Here is a 26,920-nt window from a genome sequence, read left to right on the forward strand (position 1 = left end):
GTAAGTGCCAAATCAGGATGCTGGTGTTCTGGGAGCCTAGAGAAAAACGCTCATGTAAATCCTAGAAAATGTCAGAGAAGGATCAATGGGAAAGAAGAGTTTCACTTGAATGTTGGAAACTGAAATGCAGGTGTATTAAGTTCAATAGGTTCTGACACACATTCCAGGAGGGTTAATAAGTGAGGCAAAGCATGAAAATGTGAAAAGTTAGGGCTTGTTGAAGGAAGGAAAATGTAGTTAAACTCCAGGTAAGGAAGGTAAGGCTTTAAATTTAAAAAGGAAGCAGAAATCAGCTTATGAAGATCCTTGTTCGCTCCATGATCATTATCCAGGATGTACTCAGAACTCTGCAGGGTTTTAGACAGGTCAGTGGTGAAGAGATATGATTGGACAGGTCTTTTAGAGAAGTTATCTGGAAAACGCTGGAGAAGGCAGATTGAGACTAGGATGAGAGTAGGGTTTAACTATTGTCAAATTGTCACCCTATTGCAAATGCCTGAGCCACTGAGCCAAATCCCCGGCTCCCAAGAGACAAAGGCTGAGAACTTGGATATCTGCTAAACAGGAAAAGATAGGGTGGAGAGAGGACATAATTTGAAGCTATATGAAGATATTCTGGAGGTTATGGCAGGATTTAACGACACGTTGTCTGCGGGTATCCAAATTGAAGGGAGGATTGAGAATAACACCTCTGTCATGGCAACTGTCATTAATTCTGATTCTCATTTCTTTCCAAGCCGTGTTTCTAAGCATGTGGTCAGAGGCCTGAATGAGTGTGCTGCATGGTAGACATTTAATTTTTATATCAAGTTGTAGCCTGAGTTCCAGTTTAATCTTATATCATGTTTCCCTATAATTTGAAATGATTCATAGTATCATTAAAGTTTAGTTTTAATAACTGCATTAGCTTGTTTTATGGCTGTCCCACAATCAATTTAGTTTGTTTTATAATTACATTGCTTTCTTGCTGTTCTTACTTCTCAACAAATTTGAAATTCGTACTGTGATAAGTAACTTTTTTGCGTAAATTTTTACATAACTGGTTTTAGATATTTTTAACAATTTGCTTATTAGTTTGTCAGAGGACATAAACATTTCTAAAATCTTAGTGATATTATAAAAGCTTATGAATATTGTTTAGCAGAAACCTTGAAATATCATGGCATTTAATTAACCATGAGATCTTTACCTGATGAGCATAGATCTATCACTGAATTTTATTTTTATTGCATAATACAATTTTTCTAATTTCACCAGTTGTATGTTATATTTTCTTCTAAAAATAAAGTATAAAATCTCATGAATTTATCTTTTAACTTAAAAAATGGAACACTAAGAAAGTATAGAACTTATTCACTGCTTCTATGTTTCATATATTTCTAGTTTCTGCTAAAATTAATATTTCCCATTGTAAAACAATTTAGAAAAATATAATAATATTGATAGGAAAAAAGTTGCTGCCCAACCATTCCAAATGAATCATTTTTAATATATGTGTTCCAAAACAGTAATTGATTATTTTGCTCATATATGTAACCCACGTAGAACAGTACATGGTACATAATTGGTGTTTAATAGATATCTATTAAAATGAATATTCACATTTACTTTCCAATATTTTACATAGGTACTTATGATCGCTAACATTTATTCATCAGTATACTAAACTTCATACCAAGTGCTACATGTAGCATTTCCTTTATCATAATAATTCTAAGAAATATGATCATGATAGCGTCCTATTGACAGATGTAAAAATTTTTAAGACTAATATACCTATAAAATATCACTTAATAGCCACCTTCATCTATTTAGATTACAGTGATTTGGTTTCCTATTTAATTTTCTTTTTTTATTCTTAACTGATAGATAAAAACATAAATAAGTACACATTAACTTGGGACCAAGCAATGTCTGGTATATATATATATATATGTTTAAATCAAATAATCCTCTCCTTTTGTGATCTTTCCTCCTTGTTTGATTTAAAAATATTCCCTCAGGTTTTTTTTTACTTGAAACAGAGACAATAAAAACACTTTCTTTCTGCTTAATCCCCAGAATACTATAGCAAATTTATGTTGCCTGTACTGACCATTCTGCCTGATCTTAATTTCATGAGCCTTTAGAGTAAATCCTGTCCAACACTACTTTACCCTACAGATACTCTTGGTTACAAAAATGTTTTGGAACACCAATAATCTATTTAGCCTGTCTTGAGGTATTTGCAATGCTTAATTGCCTAAAGGTGAGCAAATCTTTTTATTCTTTCTTCTTCATTCTATTCTCAGTGCCCCAAATGTGGAAAGAAATCATGGGAAAAGACGTGAGTTATGAGTCTGTTGCTGTCACACTGAAGGACAGACAGGCATCCTTCCCCCACTGTCTCTGGGCCACACAAACCTACTCTTCAATGTCTTCCTTTTACCCTCGGTTGGTCTGCAAACACTTGTTGCCAAAATTTTCGTAACACTGCCTCTTGACTTAAAAAAAATAATCAGTATATGATCATGCCTACATTTATATTTCTAGCCACCACAGGGGTACATCTTGCATGTTTATCTGTAGAATGTGGCTGTATTCTTGAGAGAATATTGTAGGACTCTTGTTACAAATGACATTGTATATTTCATCCAGATATTAGTCATATTTCTTCCTAGTATACATAGTTTACTACGTTTCAAGGAGCCAGTTTTATTTTTCCACAACAAAGTTGAGTTTATCTTTAAAAAAAAAAACCCTTGGAGCACTTAGTTTACAGAAATTATGTTCTGTCAAAATATTTTATAATGACAGCATGAAATGTTGCCCTGAGGAAAAATATAGCTAAAAGTTGACAGAGAAATAATAACTTGGTGTTATGCCACATTAGAATAATTTTTTATTTCCTGCAGATAATATTTTATGGCTATACTTTTGAAAGAGAACCTGTATTTGCCCACAAAGTAGAATATTCAAATGAGAAATTTAAGGATTCATGATGCATTACTAAATTATGAATTGCACTGCCACCTCCATATATTTCTACTCAGAAGAGCCCCTTTCCACTTTAGACTAAATGAAGTGGTTAATATTTGGGCAAGTACCTAGTTTCTGAAAATAGCCTGCAGATAAAGGATGACATTAGTGATAGATATAATATGCAGTTGACAATTTACATACAGTGCTGGTGTGCAGAATAGCATCGGCTAATTAGCAAGCACCCCTGGCGGCTCTCCGTGTCCTCCTCTCCATCTGTTGCTTCACTTTCAGTTTTAGGCAACTAGAAAATCGAGTATTAGAAATGCTTTAAGGGGTATGAAATTTAATCTTAAAAATGTGTATATGCATATATAAACTCTATGTTATAGAAAATAGATAACAGTAATGATTCAAGTACTGTACCTAGCATTGGTTGAGCTAAATATGCAGGTATTTCAAAGATATTTTCAGGTTTCATCTGATATTTAGCATCGTTTTAGGTCTTTAATTTTGCAAGCTCAAATATGAGCATTGTGCATGCAATATTACAAAAAAAACATAGGAGCAACTAAAAACAAACTGTTCTAGGGAAATTATCTAATAGTTTGACCAAAGAAATTGTGTCTTTTTCTGGAGTAAGCAATAAAATTTTTAGCCATATCCACAGTGTGGTGAACTCAAGAACAAAATGTAGTTTATGGAATATTTATCAACATGCATTTGATAAAACTAGACTTCCTGGGTTCAACTCATTTTTTGCTATTTATTACCATACAAACTTGGTCAATTTTCTTTAGTTGACCTTGTCATAAACTTACTCTATTTCTCAATTTTTATCTTTGTAACATGATCATTGTACAATATCCTTAGGGTTTATACAAGAATTAAATAAGGTTATATACATGCCTACTTTTTACAGTGGCTAACAATAAGTAAATTATATGAGTTTCTTAAAAATAAAAAGGAATATGCACATTATGGTTACCTTATCTTTGTTTAATTTAGGCTTGAATATGTGAAAGATGCCCAAAGATGCATTTACTAATCATAAAATTCTTATTGATTCTTTCAAAAATAATTTTACAATGAATTCAGTCTTCATCTATTCACAAATTTACCACAAATAAATTTAATTCTCCCCTTAAAAGATAAGATACTCATTTCAATACTGGCTATTCCTTTTTGAAAAAACTTCAAAAGACATGCCAATTAATATAAGAACTGTGTTTATTAGTCAGTGTAATAAACTATGTGTATTAGTCAATTAAAAAATTTTTATGAAAGTTAAAGAAGAGGTTATCTTGCGAGTGAATATTTTTCATTGAACAGAAGACCAGAACTAAAACCCTGGAAGTATAGATTAGATAATTAGTCATAGTGTGTTCTTTGCTGATCCCAACACAAATTAACGTGGAACAGAAGAGCGTATAGTGGCCATATTATTCTCTGATTATTCCTTGTTCAAATGTATTTGAAAATCCACATGTATATATGCATATGGCTGATTATATGCATATGACGGATTAGTTAGCTTTTACTATGTTATAAACAACTCCAAAATTTAGTGGCTTAAAGAACCATTTATCAATGTTCATAAGTCTACAGGTTAGCTAAATGGTCCTGCTAGTCTTGGCAAATCTTAGCAGGCTTCAGACATATATCTGTGGTCCACAGGTAGGATGGAAGAGCCTGCTCAGTGGGGATATTCTAGTATACTTCTTATTGTTGGTCATTCAACATGTAGGTGAAAGGACAATTAGACCATCTCTCATCATGCTGCAGGTCAGCCTAAGCTGCAGTCAAGAGTGAGACAAGTAGAAAAGTATTCAAGGTCCCTTGGTGCTTGGCATAAGAAACAGAACACCACTTCTCCAAAATCCTATTGGTCAGAGCAATTTGTAAGTCCAGCCCGTGTTTTAGAAATGAAGGAATAGATGCTGCCTCTTGATAGGAGTAGCAGCAAAGATATATGATCATTTATGAACTCTAGTAGAGCTTCTTTGAGTAATTTAGGAATGTATCCTATCTTTTAATTGAGCTAGCGCCTAATCAAGTAAGCTGTGCCCTATTATTGACAGTCTACCAGTTGCTGACATATTTACTTGTGCCTTGGAGATGATAGCTATATAATATTAACCAGAAGATAAAATAGCAGACATCCAAATTGGCTTCTCAAACTCAAAATATTTTAGTCATGACTCAACCAAACTATTTAATTACTGATTCACAAGATTTACAGTCTAAAGTCTCTTGATTTTAGTAAGCCAAAATTTTCCATTCCCTTAATTTAAATTTGTTGAATGGAAGTAACTATCGAAACAGTAAACAAAGTTGTGTCCATTTAGTGGTACTCATTCTATAACTTCCCAGTAGGGATGGTCTCTCAAACACCAGTATATTAATATATTATAAAGTTCCCATTTTGGTTAGACTCCTCTAATTTTTAGATGAAATGTATATGTAAGAATATACTGGACTCTGCTTATTTTTATGGAAATGTACAAATAATACTTAGCATTTATCTTTTCATTCCAAGTGCCAGAATCGTATTTAAAGTTACAAGATGCCACTTCATTCCTGTTTCTTTGTGAAAGTTTTTTAACTTTACTCTTTATAAAACTAGTAGAAAAATTAGTTGAAAATTTATATAGCACACAGTTTATATGAATATAGATTATATGTATACATAGATGCATAAATGCATATCTGTCTTTGGTATATTATTAATAAGACCTTTACCACCATCTTTCACCCAAACTTGCTCATTTTTCTATATTTTTTCTGTTAATGATGTCCACTTGCTAGAAATTTCCAGCCAAAAACTTAAAAAATGTTCTTTGCCCTCCTTTCATTTATTCTCTGTATGTAAAAAGTAGCCAATTCATAGAGATCCTAATTCTTTGATGTCTCTGAAGGCTGAGTCCACGTCGCTATTCCTTACAGTTCTTGCCTATTAGGCAAAATGTAGGTTACATCACGTATCTATTGCATCCTGAGTAGCTCCCTTTCCCACTGCCTTCATTGTTAGTACAATGAACTCCCTAAACATAATACTGTATATTGCATTCACTTAATGTAACACTTTATGGTTTTCAGAGTAAAAAGCAAATCCATATAAGCCTGCAAAATGATTTTGTGACACAACTCATTCTGAATTCAGTGAGTCAGTTGCTACCATAAAGTCAAAAAGAAAAAAAAGATAAATGCGATCTTTGGTCACGTTCCATAATGAGGTGGTACACTATCTCCAGATGGTAACTAAGATGGTGGCAAAACCAGATTTGCAACCCTCTGCCTAGGTTATCTCACTTTTTGAGGTTGCAGAAAAACTCTCAGAGTACAGTAGCATTCACCCTCCCTCCACACCTGAATACATACACACACAAGAAATGAAGGCGTGCCTCTTCCTTCTAGACCTGAACTGAGTGGCACAGTCTTTAAGGGAAACACATAGTCCTTCAAATGTGTTAGGTACAGAGGCTGGAACAGGAGAGGCACCATAAAAGCCAACGGGGAATAGAGCAAATGCAAAGGTAAAAGGTTGCTTGGGAAGCTGATTCCATCAAAGGCGAAAAAGGTCCTTGTTACACTCTGACTCATGGGTAAGATGGTACCACATTAGCATAAAGTTCTTTTAAGTTTAGTATAGATGAATGCCTGGTAAGTTGATGTGACCTTGGTAGAGTAGTGGGCCTTTGGCTGTCCTAGTACCTGAAGGGAAGATAATAAATGGAATAGAATGTTTGAAGACAACATTGCCCAGCTCAGAGACACCTGGATTGCAGAAGCCTAACAAGGGTCATGCCTGAGGAACCCAGGAGAAGATTCAGCGGGAAGCATTAGTATTAGCAAACAACGATATTCAAAGGATGTCACCACTAGATATACTCTGTGCTTGTCGATTAATTTGTCCCTATTTTTTTACATGTTAGCTGCTCCAGTCACCAACCGTGAGGGAGGACAGAGCTGGCCCAGAGATACCTACTGAAACAAAGTAGGTATCTTTTTCCCCACAAAGATTTTCTTACTCCTGGCAAAGAATCTGGACTTAAGTTGTGGAAAGTAAAAATGGAGGCGAAGACAGTCTTAAGGATCAAGAAAAGATGCTTTTGCAGTTTTTTTAAATGAAACTTTTCCCCCAAAAATGAAAAAAAAAAGTTCTGTAGAATATGTTTTATACACAATATTCTAAGATTCATAAAATCCAATAACATATATTTATAGCATTTTGTTCTTTGAATTAAAGAACTAACCTCTTAGCCTCAGAGACAGTGTATTTGAGCAGCTAATACAAAATGCTCTAGTCCTTCTCTCAGAAGGGAGAATAAAACATCAAGCTCTCTGCGAAGTTTCTTCAGAGAAACAAATAAATGTTTGTGAAACACAATGAACTCCCTGGCAAAGGGAACTAAAGAACCTAAGGAAATACTCTCTAGTAAGCCTTCTGGCAACATTTTAATTATAATGCACTCTCCTCTCCCCAGGCAATGAGACCAATCTATTATGATATGAACAACAATCTATTTAGTATAACACATTAAGAAATTCAAATATCTGGAACAGGTCATATCTCATTTGCTATTGCTGATTAAAACAAATAATGGTGTAAGATGGCTTTCCATCGTGTTTTTATTTTTTAATCATCTATGCTCTTGTGTCCAAGATTGTTTTGGGAATAAAGCTCTAATTCTTGGAAAGCCATAATGTTCAAAATTATATTAATCATATGAAACTCAGTTTGAGAGCTGTTCTTTTGAGTATTTTTATAATGATGATGAGAGTTTTCTCCTGTATCAGCACTTTGTATATTTTGGTGACTGTCTCATAATTTCCAAATGTGTCATCATAGGATACCAAACTATAACTTCTTAAATTGTAGAAAAGTGAAATTCTATTTACTAACTTAGATCATTTCATAGGTATTGGTATGAATTACCTCCAGTCCTTATTTTTCTTGTGGATTATAAAAGTGGCTCTTAAGAGACACTATGCAGTGTGCCTTAGGACAGACATAATGGGATAAATGAGACTAAGGCTGGCCTGTGCTGTGCTGAACTGCAGGACACATTGTCTTTTCTCTGTTTTCACTTCACATCATAGTTGTCAACTTTTTTCTGTGAGTTTAAAGAAAATCTCTCATACTTCTGTTGGTATATCATTAGTTCCACTTTCAAACAAAGCAACACCTTGAAAAGACAGATTATCTATGCATAGAGGAAATGATTTTCCCTGAAGGGCATTTTCTCTTTTGTTACCCAGTATATTTTTAAATGTCTCAGGAGATGAGGCTGGCTGTTCAAGGAAGTTCAGACGCACACTTCTGTTCAGCCTATTATCTATCACTGTGAACACAAACCTGCTGTTTTCCTCTGCTGATAATCTATCATCTAACAAGAGGGAGGATGACTTCAAACCACAGGAGCAAAGAGCAGTCACGGACTTAGCTTACATAAAGATTTATTCATTGAGTTTCACACACAAAAGTACTCAGTTCAATATTTCCTTGTTCAAGTTATATATAATCACCCTATAAACTTTTGGAAACTTAGTTATAACATAGAATCAACCAGATATTCAAAGGAAGAATGAATATGTAATAGGTAAATCTAGTCTCTCAAAATTAATTTCTAAGATATTATTTTTAATGGGAAACATCGTTTTCTGCGTATAGATAGAAACCTAAGGGATGTCCTCCTGAAGGACTCTCTCTCCTAAATGTCCTCGTCCTCCCTTCATTATGCTATCTATTTTCCCAGGATAGCTACATTAATTTGACATGGCTGAATTATGCTACCTACTGTTTCCTGCAGCACACTTTCTGTGCCTCGGGCTGACTTTCCTGCTTTGGGGATAGAGGCCAGAGAGACATTCCGAACTCTAGTGTAGTGTGAGAAGCAATTAAGCCACAAGTTGCTTAGCTGTAAGCAGTTAACCTCACAAACCTAATAAATTACTTGATTATATGGAATGCTTATATGGAATACTTTAACCCTTTTAATAGTGTACATGAAATTCCAACATTGTGCCATTTTCTTTATTTCATTGCTCCTCTTATTCCAGGCTTTGAGACACACAAATAACAAGTAGGATAAAAACATATGTGCACTCTGCCAAATCATCGGGTTCAATTCTTTGCTGCTACATATTATCACTGTTTCAGGGTCACTTTATCTCTGCACTTGAGTGAAAGCTTTTTTTAAAAAATTTTGTCCCCGTTCCTCAATTAAAAACAAACAAACGGATGTAAACTCCTTCCTGGACACTAATGAACACAAAATAGCCTGTAATTAATTTCAAATTCACTAATAGTTTCAAAAATTAGCTAACGCTGCAAATTGCACTGACCATGATCGGGTCCTTAATAACAAGGCCTATTGTGTGAAATGTGCGAGTCAGCAGAAACACAAATGGAAACCTTTCTGCTTTACATACAAGGAACAAAGCAAGATACAATCTGAATTTTTAAACAGCTCCAAACAACTATGTCTCACATTTTTTCTTCTGTACATTCATTTTTGTAAGGTCAACACATCAGAGATATAAAAGAACAAAAGCTCCCCCGCCAAGAACCTGAGAAGTAATGTATCAGATAGTCTCGGTAAGTAATCTAAAGTCCTCATTATGATACAGCCCTTGTCTTTATGGTGAAAACTAATTTGAAAATATGAAAATTAAAGAAGTGTAAATTTAATGTAACACAAAAAGGGAAAGGCCGCATTGTTATTTCACAGTGGAACATTTTTCTAACCCTCTCTAATCTAAGGATTTCTTAAATAGCTCAACTTTTAAGAAGTTCTTTGGCAACTATGCCAAATTTATTTCCATTCTCATTCTCCCGATATGCCCTCTTTACATATTTAAGGTAATGTAGACTTGTAATGATTATTTCATATGTGTGTATTTATTGTTTTTCCTTTAATGCAACACAAATCTAAGGTGCAATTTAGGAAACAGTTCAAATGGCACAAATAGCAAGCCACATTCTAGTACATCCACAGCCATTATGGTTCCTTGGCCTAAATTCTAGGTCACTGTTTTCTTGCTAGAAGAAATTATTTAGTATTTAATACTTGATTTTGATGGCCATTTAAGGAGGCTACCGACCATCTTGGAGAGATAACATTCCCAAGAGCAGCCCATTGGGTTAATCACATAGTTAGGAAAGATTATGCACACTTTCTAAATAACTTTCACTGATGATCAGTTTTCCCTGAATTCGCTTAGGATCCAGGCAGCCTGGAAGTCATGCTTATTGATTTTCACCAATTCTCATCAATATTTGGTGCTTCCAGTCCTCTCACTCATGACAGAATAACTTTCCCCCACTGAAACTTTCTTTCTTCAAGGCCTTTTCAAACAAAAATGTTAGTGACACTTTGATCCTTTTGTCAAATCTCATCCCAAATTCATAATGATTTCCCCAACAAAGGAAAAGCAGATGCTTCCCCTTGAAACTCCAGAAGCTGTATAATGTCTAACACCACACAAAACTCATATAAAGTAAAAATCCATTTATCTCATATTTTTCTATAGCACATTTTTCTGCTTATGAATGTTATACATACAGTCAATTATCTAAGCTAATGGAGTTGAGCTGTGGGAGAGACAATTAACAGTACATTATGTATCCTGCTATTAATGCAGGTGTCAGCAGAGTCTGGCCTGAGACACTGTAAGAAATATGCGGTAGGAAGAAGGGAGGCTTGTTCTCTTAAGATACTTAAAGAATGGCTAGATAGTACCACTAAGTTAGGGTGGGGGAAGCAAGCCTGGTGAGAAACAAAACGTTAAGACATATGATCTCTCATTAACATGGAGGTTGTAGACAATCTGAAATGTACTCTAAATTTCAAATGCCCATTTAAATAATAATACAAACTAGTCGGAGGCAACTTGCTAAATTTATGCCATGAGCAGGTTGTCTAACACTGCTGGCTGCACTTCAAACTAAATGTGCCCTTGTGATCAGTAAAGAGATTAAACCCCCATTTAGTCCAATATGTTGAATGTGTCACTCGCCCTGCACATTATACTGATTATGGCTTATCATTAACTTGCACATAAAAGTCAAGAAATATATCCTAAAATTATGAGGGGTTGCTTTTTTAAGTCAATTTGATTTTTATTATTAATTGGTCTGTTTAATCTGTGCAAGAATATCTGGGCAACTTCTAATTTCGGGATTGTTCAAGGACTTATATCACTTCTTACTTTAAAAATTTTATGTAATGGTAAGCTTTTGTACATGTATATAAGAAGGAACTATAGAATTTCAATGTAAAGATACAAGAAAAATCTCAGAATCGCACATATAAATAAAATCAAACTCATCAATGAATAAAAATAAAAGAAATTATACAATACTATATAAAATAAAATAACAAGAGTAGTTCGGAGTTCCTTTTTTATAGTGACTTAAAAACAATAATAATAGAAATTTCCTGGCAACCTGAGATGGCCCATCATTTTTACCAGGAGTAGCTTCAAAGCAGAAGAATAGTGGTTACAGACCTTAAAATTTATAACTGTCTTCCCCATAGATTTGTGCTTTGGTATTCTTTGGGCAGTAAGACTCCAGGGTCTCAAGTAGTACATTTTTCAATTACTGATACTATCCAGCTCTGATAGACAGGAAGTGATAACACAACATAAGAAATCATTTTTCATAATTCTTCAGAGTCCAATCTAACCTCAAACTCGCTTCCCTTGCAGGCCATTTTTGCTGTGGAAGCCGAGTTTTGTGGATTCCATTGCCTCAGAGTGTGATTACTGCCCATATTTTTCAGTAGATTAGCCTCTAGAGTATTTCTCCTTTATGCTCAAAGTCTAGTAAAGCAGGGTACAATTTCTAAGGAGTCTCTTTGAGGAGACATAAATATCAGACAAATAGCATTAAAACAACCTTGTTTTCTAATATTTCAAACAGTGTTAGTTTCTTTTATTAAATATGTCAACGTTTTTCTCAGGTGATTGAAAAAGTCTGAAATATGTTGATTAGTTCATGAAATCCCAGTTTATCTGTATACCAAGTATTATGAATATCATGAAATACCTTTGCAAAATAGAGAGATAAATAACCAAGGAGGTTAAGCTACAATTTATCATAGAATAATTTTCTCTTTGGAAGGAGAGGATCAATAATGTACTAAATTACTAAAAATTAACAGAACCAGTCAATTTTAATTGACTTCACTCTTGAGGTCAATAGATATTAACTTCCATTTTTTATAAAATATTTTCATGCTAATGACTACAAGATCTATTGTTTCAAAGATTTTTCCCTAGGCATAAGAAGCTAAGGTTGAAAGCAGTTAAAGGTGCTTAAATTCCTTTACAAGCCTATTATAAGCCAATATTCAATCAAAACGATTATTGCTAGCCATTAAAAAATCCACTAAGTATCAAGGGTAATAACTCTTGCATGTTATTACTGGGAATTCCTACAAAGCAAAAGGGCTTTTGTCTTGCTGTTTGCAAAGACTGCTTAATTTATTTGACATCCTTGGGAAAAAAAATCTGCTGTTCAACCAGAAAAAGAGAGAGAGAGAGAGTAGTTTTGCCCCCATTATCCCTGAACAGGAGTGTCAGGAAGCTTCAGGCTAGAATTAACATGAGATAGGCTATTACAGTTGTAAGAGCATTTAGCAGCCTTCCCCCACTGACTTCAGGGTGATAATGTATACAGTTCCCTTGTAATCTGTCTCCTCTGGTGCCTCGTCTTTGCCTCTTTCCTCCTCTCCTTCTTTACTAATATACATGCCTTAGTGTAAATCATAAGGAAATAGCAATATTTTTCTGCTAAAGTGACACCATTGATTGGAATTTTACCTTTGGCAAAGTCATATAAAAGAGTCATCGTTTATGTTTCACCATTTTTAAAAAGCCAAACACAGCTCTCACAGTTCTATAACTCATGCTCTAGGAAGTAAGCTCTTCTGGTATCCTTTACACTAGAAAAGATGTTTTTATGTATTGTTAATTTGCACAAGAGGGAATGCAAATATAATTTAGATCCTGGTATCATAGTTTTGGAAATAGAATTCAGCAGTGTTAACAAGAGAAGTGTGCATCTGGATGATTAAGAGTATTCATAATAGTTATATCTATACATACAATTATAATAATTGTATCATAATAATAATATCTATCCAATACTATAATATAGTCCAAGGCACTTTTAAACCAAGGCAGATCTTTCCTTTAAATTTAGAAGACAGAATGTACAGAACGGGTGCTTGAACATTTCCAGTTTCTGAATTTCTCCAGGTGTTTTAATTTTAATATTCCTTAAATTGATAATAATCCCCTTGACATTAGAAATGCAGAGCAAAATAAAAAACAACATGAATTCGGTATCTTTTAAAGTTTAGGCAGCACAAAATCCAACTGATAACAATAAGTGTAAAAGAGAACAATTTTCTATGGAAATTCCTTTAAATCGGGCCTTTTCAGCATTGGCACTTGGTATTTAGTGCTGTGTTGTTCTTTGCTGTAAGGAGCTGTCCCATGCTTTGCAGGACATTCAGCAGCATCCATCCTTTCTATCCTTCAGAATTTGTTAGTGTTCACATCCCACATACACAGCGTGAATGTGACAGCCAACATGTTTCCAGGAAGGAATTAGGGATGAAATAATCCTGACATAGAACCTTTGCTTTTAGTAAAATAATTTATTTAAATTAGATAATATTGTAGTTATATCATTAACATTTGGAAAAGAAACTGTCACTGAGCCCTCAGTTACAAAATTTGATTTGTTTCTCTTTTCCATTGTTTGTTTTGAGACAATACAGCCCAGGCTGACCTGGAACTTGCATGGATCCTCCTGTCTCAGATACCCAAGTGCCAGCATTACAGGTGTGGATCACCATTCCTGGCTGATTAGAAAGCAATACATATACCAGTTATAGTAATATAGTTCTAAGGGTTCTTATATATTTTCTGCATACATTCTAGGAAATTGAAAACTATGACAAATACATTTTAAAAACTTATGGTAAAACATCATATAAATTTCTAATATCTTTGTCTTATTCTGTTTACATCTGTCATAACCAAAATGCCATTCTCTAGGTAGCTTAATAAACAGCAATTTATTTTCTTGCCATTTTGGAGGTTTGAAGTCCAAGATTAGAGTCTCCTGAGTCTTTTTTTGATTTGTTAATGATTCCCTTCTTGTTGCATGTGCTCACATGTCTTCCTTGTGGGCAGTTGAGGAGGTCTGATGTTTCTTATATTACTGTTATTTCCATTATGAGTGCCCCCAACCCAGGAACATATCTCTCTGTCTCTAGAAAGGTCATATCATATTGGACATTAGAATTTCAACAAATTAACTTGGTGTCAACACAGTCTCTAACAGCCACTAAACTTCTAGCTTACAAATTACATGTTGAAATGTCTGCTTCCTATTTTCGTGAAACAATAAGAGAAATAATCGACAGTTACTTTTTAGTATGTCATACATATCTTCCTGTATGCTCAAATTAGATAAGCATCACTAGTGCCATGGGATATGTTTATTGCTATAATCAAATTTTAATTATCCTGAGTTTGGAAATCACCAGTTGATGTTTTTCATATGTATACATGATAAATAAAAAGTAAGGAAATCATAAGGTCATTTAGTAAAAAAAAAAAAAAAACTTAAAAACTATAATTTGTTTTTATTGTTTACTCTGAGGCTAATTTAGGTATTACACGTGTAGATGTGGTCCCTTTGGGGCATGAAGAAGGGACCGTGACTCTGAGATCAGTGTAGCCCTGAGCGGTGCCCCAAAGTGAGAAGAGGATGAGAGTGATTCTGTGGTTACTTTATGATAAAACTTGGATGTACTCTGTGATTCATCAAGTTGCACACTTAGGATTTATATGCTTTTTTTCATATATTTTCCACTGTAACAAAAGTGTTTGAAAACGTGTTTCCAATTACATAAAATGTATTTTATATATGACACTTTTTTTTTTGTATTGGTAGTGAATGTAAGTAAAGCAGTTTCAAACGTCAAGCCACTCAGTCGAAGGACAGACTAAGACCTAGAAACAGATTGTGCAGCATGATGTGATAAATGATAAACGATCTACATGAGCAGAGTTCTTAAGAACACAGGCAAGGAAATAATTAACCGTACCTGGGGGAACCAGTAAATAGTTTAAGATAAGTAGCCTCATAATTGGATCAGGAAGTTCGTGTTGCTACATGGTAGTAATCCTAAAGTGGGAGAACCTTGAAGGAAACTTGTAGGTATAGTTTACCTGATTGTGTGTAGATTTCAGTTTTCAAGTAATTCTGTGTTTATTGATTGAGATTCAGAGGTATGAACCAGTTCATCTTACTACCCAGAGCCTACCTAACATGACAATGGTAGGTTTGGATATCTGTTTATGTGCCTGCTGGGGTTTCTTTCTCAACAGAACAGTTTTTTTTTTGCTTGTTTGTTTGTTTTTTTTTTTTTTTTTTAAGTTATGTGACAAAGGCAGAGGACAAGAAGACTACAAAAAAGATGAGATAATAAAATGTCACATAAATGCCGATGGAGTACATTTTGCAAACTGACACTATGCAAATATGTAAGCACAGTGTAAGCAATAAAGAGCTATGAGAATGTGAAAAAAATCCTCAAAAATAACTGCCAGTCATCAGTGACTAATCATGAACACAAAAACAAACCATTCAGGAAAAGAGCAATGGTGATATTCTCAGAGATTTAACCATGAAGGAAATACAAGTTTCTAGAAACAGAATAGCAACCACAGGAATCAGAACTGGGGGTCAAAGAGGAACTGCATCCTGTAGGATTACTACAGGGTGACACAAAGACTGATTGTCAGAATGGTGAGAAAGATTGATTTTAATGAAATCAAAAGGAATTTCTGTGTTTTGGTGGAATTTTATTCTTAAGATTCACTTTTCTGCATCAAAATTACTTAACTAGAAGTAAAACTCCAAATTACTTAACACTACTGCTCAATTTATCAAACACTAGCTTTAATGTTGTGGTTTTTCTTCCTCCTTTAGCAAGACATTTTTAAGATGTACTGCTCAATGTAGCCGTATCTCAGGATGCCCCCAAAAGCTTCAACTCTGAAATTCTGGCATTCTCAGACCACCTGTAATTTCATATTCCTCAGTGTCCTTCTCTACACTGTAGCTTTTCATTCATCTCAGCTAGCAGTTCAACAATTAACCTGTCTAGCAACTATGTGCCTAATTCACCATCATGGCAGTTTAGCTCTTTCCAGAGTCCTTCTCCCTTTCTCATCTTTATACAAATACTCTCAGAACAAATTAATATTTATGGACCAATACAAGCACCACCTTTAATCTTTTTTTATTATCTGTGCTTTATACCCTGGGATATATATGAGCCACATTAAAATGTCCCTCGGCATTCACACAAAGTTATGATTTCTACTTTAAAGTGTGCCAGTATTGCTATTACAATTAGTTTCTTTGCCAGTTCCTTGAAACATTTGTTCTAAGTGTTGATTCTTCAAATCCTCAGCCATGTCCCAAACTATTAGAAAAGATGCACATCAGTGAAAACGTCCATGACATCTCTACTAGACTCAGGTATCTGTGTAAAATATCACACATCTTTTTCTCTTCTCTCTTAGATCAGTTTTCTCTTCTCAGAGAGTAAACCTTTGACACAAGAGCTGGCATTACCACTCTTTGATCTGTGATCTCATTCCATTCCTTATCCCTTTCCCTCTTTCAGCACAGGATTTTGTTTTATTTATCTAGTTTAGGTCGTGCGAGTCTTACTCATTCTTAAAACAACTCTGCTTTCGTCATATGAGTGACAACAGCACCAGAACAAAAACCTGCCTTCATATTACTGCCTGTTCCACTTACAGACTGAACTCCTTTCCTTACTTTTCTTGTATCCAAACTTCTTGAAGGAATGCACTATGCTTACATTTATTTGTAATCTGCATGCTCATTTACTTCTTTTTTAAATTAAGTTTATTCGTACAACTTATATATGCACAATGATCACATTCATATAAGGGATTTGTACCTGTACATGATGTTTCTTGATTCCTCCTTTTTTCCCATTTCTCTGTTCTCCTTTCAACCCCTCTTCCCCTCCATTTACTTATGGCAATTGCATTTTGCAATGATAGAAATTCAATTCAAGTACTCAAGAAAGATATAAAAGATTATATGTCCTTAGACATGTCATATAACTTCTCTAATTCTGAGTGTCCTGTTTTGTAAAACGTTTTTCTCTAGTGCGAGAAGGTAACTGCGGAGTTCAGTGGCATAATATAAAACAGTTGACGCGACATTTGACCTGGTCTAAGTATTACATAAATATTATCTACCATTATTCTTATTTTTTCATATTTACTTTTCTACTATTCTTCACTTACTGTAACCCTCTTGTGCTAGTAACTTCATCCTCTGAATCTTAAATAATCACCCTTGAGGCCTAGGGATTTAGACCAGTGGCATAAGCATCTTACAAGGTTGCAACTTCTATACCCAGTCCCAGAAAAATAAATAAATAAATCACCCTTGCTAAAGTTACTATTTTCCTCCTCAACTGTCAAATCCAATGATTATAGATATAGTTTGAAATTAATATTTTATGCTGTCAGATGTTCTTGCAACTTGAAATACATCTCTTATTGGATGTTGATATCTGACTCTTGAGTCCTTTGCTCTGCTCTGATACAATTCCTTGATTGTATCGTTTGTTATTCTTTGTTCCTAGAGAATCCTTAAATACTGAGTCTCATCAAGGTTCTATTGTCTTCACATTCTTATGCCGTTGTTCTTATGCTCCATTGTCTTCATATTCTTGTATGTTGATTCCATCTTCTTCACATTCTTATGTGTTCTTTAAGACAGTTTATTTCAACAAAACTAATGCCTCTAATTCTACATCTTCCCTGAGATTTAAACTACATTTTCAGTTATGTACTGGAGGGTTTCCCATAGGTGTCTCACATACATATCAAACATAACATATTTACAATAGATCTCATTTATATTCTCCTCCTGCAAAGTTTACCCAAGGGTCTCAGTCTGGAAGTCTGTAGTTCTAATTTTGGACACTTAAGCCAAATGAAATACTCCATTAATTTTATCCAATGTTCGTCTTCCACAAAATTATTTTCTCAAAACCAAATGTTAGTAGCACAATATGAATGTACTTAATGCTACAAAATTATACACTCACAATTTTTATTGTAACACAACAAAAAATAAATGAAACACTCCAAATTTGAAAAAAAATTCTTTAGCAATTTCCATTACAACTACCTCTTCATCATTGCAAGAAAGATCCCTAAAGGCTGGTTCCAGCTTACCCCCTAAGTTCCTCTCCTACCTGCTTTTCTACCACACAGATCTTCACACTTTGTTCAGTAGCCCAGGTTACTGCATCACTGCTTTACAGACATTGTTCCTTCTGCTCAAAATATGTTTTATTTTCCCCTTTGTCTAATGAACTACTTTTCATGATTTAGTTCCTTTTGTCTTTGCAGTATTCCTAGAATCTCCAAGGCAGAGCCAGTGAATTCCCTATAGATGCTCCAGTAATATTTTACATATGCCTTTACTGTAGTGCTTATTTCATTATAGTATGATTATTTCCCTCTACTTTTCTCCCCAACTTGATTATGAACACTTTTAGCACAATCTTGTGCCTCATTAAAACTATTTATTACTAGTTTTTAGCAGAATTGCTAGAATGAAGTTGTTACTTGCTACAAATGTGCAAAGGGATGAATCTGAAGTATTAAAAAGGAAGGTGAGTGGCACATACGGAAAATTCCTGTTAACGGTGCTCCACATAACCTAAGATGTAATAGATAGTCAGAAGCATCATTATTTACTGTCTTACTGAAACAGGTAAAAATGCTCCCAATTAAGTTATGACATAACGCTTTCCTAAAACTCGTATTTTATAAAGTTTGTCATTTATAGAAATAACTTTTTAGATTTATTTGAATGTACTAAATTTCTAAATAAGTTTTATGCATACATATTAAGATAAATATTAGAAAATATATTACTTGGGCAAGTTACATGACTTTTCTGTGGCTCAATTTCAATGGTTATAGAATTCCCAAAATATATTCACATCGTCAGCCCCAGTGTCTTGAATCTATTTTTCACTTTGTCATCTGTGACTATTTTTCTATCAGTTATTTTCTCCTTTACAGGTATTTCTTTTAGGTGCATTTATATCTTGCAACTGTTATTTTCTTTTTAAAAATCATCTTTTATATTAGAATTTTCAGTTTACAGAGATGTATCAAAGATAATGCAAGCACTTCCTGTCCACCCCCACCTAATTTTAGTATTATACTCTTATTCTGTAGGACTTAATATCAGGCCTTTAGTGACTATTATCTGTAGATGTGAAGAGATAATTTTCTTTCAACAAAAAGGACTCTGGACCTTCCTCAAATAGTCTTTAGAAAAAGATTGGTTGATTGAAAACTATAAGGATGTTTTTTCCACTTACACTGACAGCGACAGCTATATAGTTTTTAATAATATTATTTTCAACACAGCTGATGGAGGTCTACTAACTAAAATAAAAAAGCAAAATATTAACACTTAGAAATTGATCCTAGGTGTCTATTTGGATAATGTATAGCCAGTCCATTAGCTCAGCCATTACCTGTTTGTACTCAAGTATATGTGTGTGTGTGTGTGTGTGTGTGTGTGTGTGTGTGTGTGTCTGTGTGCTCATGTGTATGCACAAATACAGAGCAACATTTGAGGGGAGATATTTTCCAGAAATATTTTGAGGTTAAAAATTCAACACAGAAATATGTTTAAAAAATAGAAAACGTGTTTAACCATTGATAGTTATGCACAGCCTCACATCAAGAGCATTGCCTTCCTTCATCCTTGTTAATGATCATTTTTAGTACCTTTGGTTTTGACAAGATAATTGTGACATATGTCAAACTGTTCCAAGATTCATAGGCCTTTTCCCTTTGACCAAACTTATAGTAATTGCTCTCAACTGACTCATATGATGCTGAAAGTTAAAAATGTTACTATTCAATTACCTGGAATTTTCTGACAAATGACTGTGAAACACTTTAAAGATAATCCTGTGCTATAATTGAATTAATCACACCAGCTTCTCATTGCTTTGGAAATTCATTACTCTGTTCTGAGGTACACAGCAATATCCCTTGCCTATAGTTGCATTTTTTGTATGTACTTGCAAATGTTTAACAAGCATTCCAATAATAAGTATATGAATAACCTTCAATTTGTAGCTCTAATTAAAATTTGTTCTTTGCAGAAAATTACCTAATTGTGCTCATTCCTCCTCTGATGAGTATTTGGTTCACTCATATCAAATTCATGCCCCACTGCTTTGTGTTTATGCCCTTATAAGTAGAAGATAACTGACTGCTCCAATACAGGATCACAGAGGAATCTGTTTGATGACATTTTAAGAAATGTACATAACTCAACTTAAGTGACAATATGAACAGACATAACAGAATTCCCATATGTACTGGAAATACCAATTACTTCAACATTTAACCAGCAGTGATTTTTAGTCACCATCAGTTATTAAGATGGTAGAAAAAATGATACCTTATAAACAACAAATTAGCATTGGTTCCTAGGGAATTCAACAAATGACCATTCTAAAACTTTTAGTTTTTCTTGAGTGACAACTTCAGACGTTTACTATCTCTCTCAACAGGTCACTTTGGTTTCTACATGAGAGAATTACAATATCAAAAGTAAGCTACTAAAGTGCTCAAGTGGCTATTATTTTCCAAAGAACATCCTTATAAACGGATTTTTTCTTTGCTTACATCTCACAGCCAAGCATATTCCTTTGTTTTCCCCCAAGGATAATCTTCTCCCCATACTTTCTCCTTGCCTGGCATATCTGTGTATATTCATAAGCACCCTAGATGACTGTGACATAGCTAAGCTTGAGATGAGTTTGATAAATAACAGTGCCACTGTTTCATAACTGTGTCTCCACTGTATACATTTCCTGATTCTATTAATAGATTTTGCTTTTTCAGTGTTACAGTCAAAACAATTCAAATGCTTTAAACTATTTTAAACTAATGATAGGGTGAAATCTTAAATCAACACCCTTAGTTGCCTTAACTGCAAGGTATACCGTTGACTTTAAAGAATATGTACCAGGAAACGGGGGTTAAAAAGAAAGTAATGAATAATTAAACAGTTCAGACACCTCATCAAGCTGCTAGGGTGCATGGACTACAGGAAACCTTGGGTAAAACCTAACAAGGTTTCTTGGATTTCTGTGTAAGCTATGATGCTTGCAAGCACTAATTTAAAGAGTATTCTTAGAGCTGCACATACCACAAGAAGTCAGGAAGGATTATGGAGAAGTTATATTCCGAGTGTCTTGGATTTCTTCTCATTTTACTCTCGAATTTTGAAGTGTATTTTATACTTGCTGCCCCCACTTTCTTCTCAACATGACTTACTCTTTAGCTCAATGTATTTTGACCTCCTGCTCCTATACAATCGAAAGTGCATTTCTGGATGTCATAAATGATAATCATGAAATAAAATGGCTTTTTCTCTACTTCATACTTTTTATCCACTGTGCATGATTTTAACAGTTTTGACTATCCATCCTTGAAATGCCTTGTCCTGCTGACTTTCCTAATACTAAATCTGGGTGCCTACATGGCTTATTTGTGTTGCTTATTTATTTTATTTTATAAGAAGGTTATGTTTCACAAGGGGAAAAGCTAAGGAGTTTGTTGAAAGATAGTAGTAATAATATGGAAAGCAAAATCCTCGCAGAGAATCAAAAGAAAGAACTTGGAAACACATCATTTGTTAACTCTTTATTTTCAAACTCTGATTTCCTTCATGGAGTATAGGCATTAAGACTGTGAAGGTGTTTATTAGGCAGTAGCTGATAGGAAATGTTCTCTCAACCACAAAGAAGAGAAAGTGAGATTCTTTGCTTTCTTTTATAGGCCAAGAATTACTTCCATTCAGTCATATCCTCTTACAAGTCAACAAGTAGGTTTATTTCTTGAGTCAAAATGATTTTTTCCATATACGGGAATATTCTTTTAATAAGAAAAGTTAGTGCTTAGTACCCATATCTATTCTGAATTTTCTGTTCTAAATGTATCTTAATACTCAAGAGTAAAAACATCTGACCTAAATTAGATATTTATAAACTGATGTCTTTGAAATCTGAAAATGTATAAGGGAGGGACACAAAGCCCTGCTGGGTGTGTGTGTTAATACATATCAAGACAAGAGATTATAAGGAATTTCTTGAAGTCCTTATAGCTTCCATAGTCTCTGTTTTTAAGGTGAAGCATACTCTTCTTTAATTGAAGTTCTCAGCCATGTTAATTACTACATAAACTTAGAATGAGAGTCTACCATTAGCTGATCCTGCATGTAAGAGTTATCAGACTTACTGAAGAGTCAAGATATATTTTTATTTCTTATTGTTCCTCACCAAATTTAGAAGTAGGAAAAATTATGTGAAAATTAATTAGGTAAATAGCGTTAGAAAATATTTCTGATTTCAAGTTAAATTTGATTCTCATGGAGTTTCACTAGAAAGTTAATCTGCTTGCTTTGTATCTCATTAACTATTTGTTTTCCTTGTTGTCTTGGTCCTGAGAATGTCTGCATGTTCAGTTACTTTTTATTGCCTATCTTTTACAACACACCTGTGAGTTAGCAAAATATGATTATTCATATGGTACAGATGGTGAGACAAAGGCGTAATGACACCTAAAAGCTGAATAGCAGAGTTAGAACCAGAATTTATGATTCCCCAAACCTCAAGAAGAGCAGTATTTCCTGATATCCCTGCCCTGTCTTTAATGTTTATGAACAAAAGGCTGCATAAAATTTCAACTCAAATCAAAGTGCCAACTACGGAAAAGATTAGAGTCTTTCATTTTAATGAAAACACATAACTTATTGAAATAAAGATGATAGTTATTACATGTATTCAAAGATTGTAACTTGCAAAGATGTTTCAGAGTTCCAGTTCATTTTAATACATTTTTGAAGTATTTTTTGTCTTCTCTAAAAGGTATCACAAATATTTAGCCAATTTTAGAATGAATAGTCTTTCATGTTATGCATAAGTTTAATATCAATTTTATCAAAAAGGTGTTTTCTTCTTAAAAACTAAATGCAGAATATGAGATACTGGCCTAATTAAGTGTGGGTTTTCCTAACACCTTTTCTTTGAGGGCCAATTTTAGAGTAACTAGATAAGCTGAACACAAAGGATAATATCACAATTGATTTTTCTTATGCAGAAATCCAAATAAATTTTTGCTATTGTCATTATTTATGAAGTGTATGAAATTAAGAATCCCTAAAGCGTTTACCAAGTTTAACACCCAGGTTATTCAGACTTTTTTCTGTTCATTAATGAAGCACAGGGGCTAATCTAATTCATATGATTCCCATCTGTCATTGCAGCAGCAGTGATGAAGCCAGATGAAATTCATTTTTCATTCAACTCATGTAGCTTGATATTAGTCAGGAAACCAAGCACAACTCCTGGGCTCTTGTGTTTTCAGATGAGGAGACTAAGGTCAAGTGACTTGTCCTGGGTCACACAGCAAGACATCATAAGAACAGGCAATAGTACACATAGCCTTGGACATTCTCAATGCTTCCGAGACCACTGAGCCATGTTACCTTCTCAGGTAATTGCTTTTTCTGATATACAGTGGGTCACATTTTATTGCCTCTTTAAAAAAAATTTTTTTTTTTACTTTGAAGCAGAATCTTCTTTGTCTCTTTCTTTCTCTTTTCCTTCCCTCCCTCTCTCTTTCTTTCCTGTTTCTTTCTTTTTTTCTTTTAAATAGGCATATAGAAATAGTGTTCTCCACTTACTGTTTCTGGTAATTATCTTCAAGGAAACAAGAATACAGATTTAAAGTACTCATTAACATGCTGATTAGAAATTTCTCACAAAGACTCAAAAGGCTGCAAGAGACCCCCAGAGATCTTCTGATCCAGTCCCTACTTCAGGCATGTTTCACCTAAACGGTTTCAGGCAGATGGAAAACTGTATTTATGATACCCAGGGAGAGTCTCCAATTTCCCTTGGTAAAATATTCCTGGGCTTAGATCTAGTTTTCCACATTCTAGTAATGTGTAAAAAATAGGAAAAGTACATTTTCCTTATACTGTAGGATTACTAAATTGATTATTAAAATGATTCTGATTAACCTGACCAACACTTCTCATCATATATTATAAATATAATCATTAATCATTCTTTTTAAATAACACCTGTTGTTGTTGGTTTTTTTTTTTTTTGGTTTTTTTTTGTTTTTTTTTTGTTTTTTTTTTTTTCTTAAACCATATTGTGGAAGATCTGAATCACTCTAAAATTTTGACTTTGGAGGTCTGCTTTTTAAATTTTTTATGGTTTTTCTTCTACAATACAGAATGTGTTACTACAGAATGTTACAACTTTCTTCTAGACTCTACCCTACCGCTCAAACCAGGATAACCTCAAATGGCACATGAGAGAACTGTGAAAGTGAAGAACCGTTTCTAGTGGCTTAAAAACTGAATCATGATCTGGGCATACATGTGTATCATGTTTTGCCTTTAGCATATTTAAATTTCCTTAGCAAATTGTGTACAAGGTTTCAATAACTGTTCTTCATAATACTATTCCCATACCTGGTTCCTTCTTTTTAGTGGCAGATCTAATCTCTTCCCAGTTAAGCTTTAGACTTAAAGTCAGCTTTTGTCATCAAAATCAGAATATCTTTATAAAAAACTCCATGAGAGGGCTGTGAATTTAGCTCAGCGGCATAAGCTCCTGCCTTGCAAGCAGGCAGTCGTGAGTTCGATCCCTGGTACCAATTAAAAAAAAAAAAAAAAAAAAAAATATATATATATATAAACCCATGAGTACTTTTCTATATCCCCACATAAAATGATGGAAAATATGTGCAGGAAAAGTTCTTATATAAAATGTGCCTACAAGAAAGAGAAGACATTTACCAAATGGCTGACCTCTAATATTTATAGAACAGCTTCAATGAGCTACATTAATTACTCTCAACCTTTGAGAGTGTTACTGCTCTTTCATCTTTGATTTTTGCAATTTCACTGCCCCTCTCTGGTGCAGACTGCCTGGCCTCCCGGAGGCTTCCTCTGAAATCTGAGTGAGAAATTCCCTGACACAACTCTTGTATTCTGCATGACTGTAAAACCAGCACCACATGGGTAATGCCAAGGGCTGTTGGCACATTTAGCCATATCCAGGTTCCCTTGCAGCCATAAGTGACTGAACTCAAGGAAACACTGCCCTTGTTTCCTGAATGAGCAGAGAACCCTGGAGCTCTCCTTCCAAATGAAAGCTTTATAGTCCTGATGCAAAGTACTTGGGCTTTTTTTTTTTTTTAACTCCAATCATTGCAGCAACCACATTCCCCATGTAGATGGATGTCCTCACCATGTAGACCCTTTCATCTCATTGAAATTGCAAGCTTTTCACATCCTTTGTCTTTAATATTTACTCCTGATTTTCACTGCAGATGTGTTTAAAGGCAACCAGCAGTCACAACAATACTATATCCTGAGCACGGGGCTGCTTTGAAATTTCCTTTGCCAGAGGAAATTAATTACTTCACTACCTTTAATCTCAGCCTCATGCAAAGTCTTAAGGCATGGGAAAAACACAATTTTTTTTTTTTTACCCCCAGAGAATAACACACATGGACTCTAGTCTGACTATCAATTGAGTCCATTTTCCAAATGAAAATTCTGAGCCTGGCCCTTACTGTCTGGGTTTCTATCAACATTCTGATTTTCTGAGCTCCAACCAAAATCTCCCATCAAGCTTGGCCTACAGCAAACAAGGGTTTTTCTAGCCAGTATCTCCAAACCTTTCAAACTTCCTGCAACATACCAGTTCCCAGGACATCTTCTTCGAACAATCTCACTTACCTAGCACTGAAATTTGTCTTAGTCACTGTATGAGTCACTTCCTTGTCCCTACAAGAAACAGCCTCCACTAACAATTTAAAGGAGAAATTTACCCTGGCTAATAGATTTAGGAAGATGCAGTTTGCAGTTTGTTGTCTTCAAAACAGGAAAGACATGGTAGAGGAATCTGTTGGAGGAAAGCTGCTCCTGTGATAGTGATCTGGAAGCTGAGAAACAGAGGAGTTGGGGAGGGACATACACCCCTCCAGGTCACATCTTCTGTGACACACATCTAACCAGGCTCCTCCTGCTAAAAGAGGTGAGGGATAGTGCACTCATAACCCAGTCATCCATCTCTGAACATGTGAGGCTTTTAGGTAACACTAAAACCATAATAGTTACTTTCCCATCACTGAGACACAGAATCCAGCACTTACCATGTTAAGGAGAAGAGGTTTATTTTGCTTTACAATGTCAGTCCATAATTTGCTGGCTCAAAAGCAGAAACAGAGTGGTAGAGTGGCATAGCAAAGCAAAAGGTGCTCTTCCGTGTCACCCAGGAAGCACAGAGAGAAAAAGGTGGAGCCAGGAAAAAATATTTCTTCAGGTCACAGCTCCAGTGATTCACCTCCAACTGGGCCCCACCTACTAACAGAGCATTTAGTTACTTCACTCAGCAATGAAGTAATCTTCTGAGTATAATGTCTCTATGATCCAATCACCTTCCACACATATGTATTTTGACTAACATTTTAGACTTAAACCATAATACTTGGTAAAGAGCTGATTTTAAAATAAGTATCCTGAAATACCTGCTTTGACCTAATATATTCCAAATATATATGAAAGAAAAGAAAAAGATTCAGTGAGAGTTTTGGTGTGCTGCTAGCTCTGAAAACTGAACAAAGGGCAAAGAAACAAACAATACAGCTGATCTCTAGATTTTGGAAAAGGCAAGAAAAAGATGTCTCAGAAATCCCAGAAGGAGCACAGCTCTGATGAAACTTCGATTTTAGCTCAGTGAGACGC

The 26,920-nt window shown here is 34.6% G+C and overlaps 1 long non-coding RNA gene across 2 annotated transcripts in view; it reads right to left on the minus strand.

Moving 5' to 3' along the window:
• Positions 1–26,442, minus strand: part of LOC134470561 (uncharacterized) — a 33,287-nt gene extending 6,845 nt beyond the window's left edge. Inside the window, exons 1-2 of one of the 2 annotated variants that reach the window (XR_010039504.1) lie at positions 26,329–26,442; positions 3,163–3,262 (exon numbers count right to left, since the gene is read on the minus strand). This is a non-coding gene — a long non-coding RNA (uncharacterized LOC134470561). The remainder of the gene's footprint in view (positions 1–3,162; positions 3,263–26,328) is intronic. The other variant, XR_010039505.1, reaches the window with a different exon arrangement.
• Between the last annotated feature and the right edge of the window lie 478 nt (positions 26,443–26,920).

This window comes from Cavia porcellus, unplaced genomic scaffold (assembly GCF_034190915.1).
Source record: "Cavia porcellus strain 051 isolate PalLab524CR breed Dunkin Hartley unplaced genomic scaffold, mCavPor4.1 scaffold_15, whole genome shotgun sequence".
NCBI classification, from domain to species: Eukaryota; Metazoa; Chordata; class Mammalia; order Rodentia; family Caviidae; genus Cavia; species Cavia porcellus.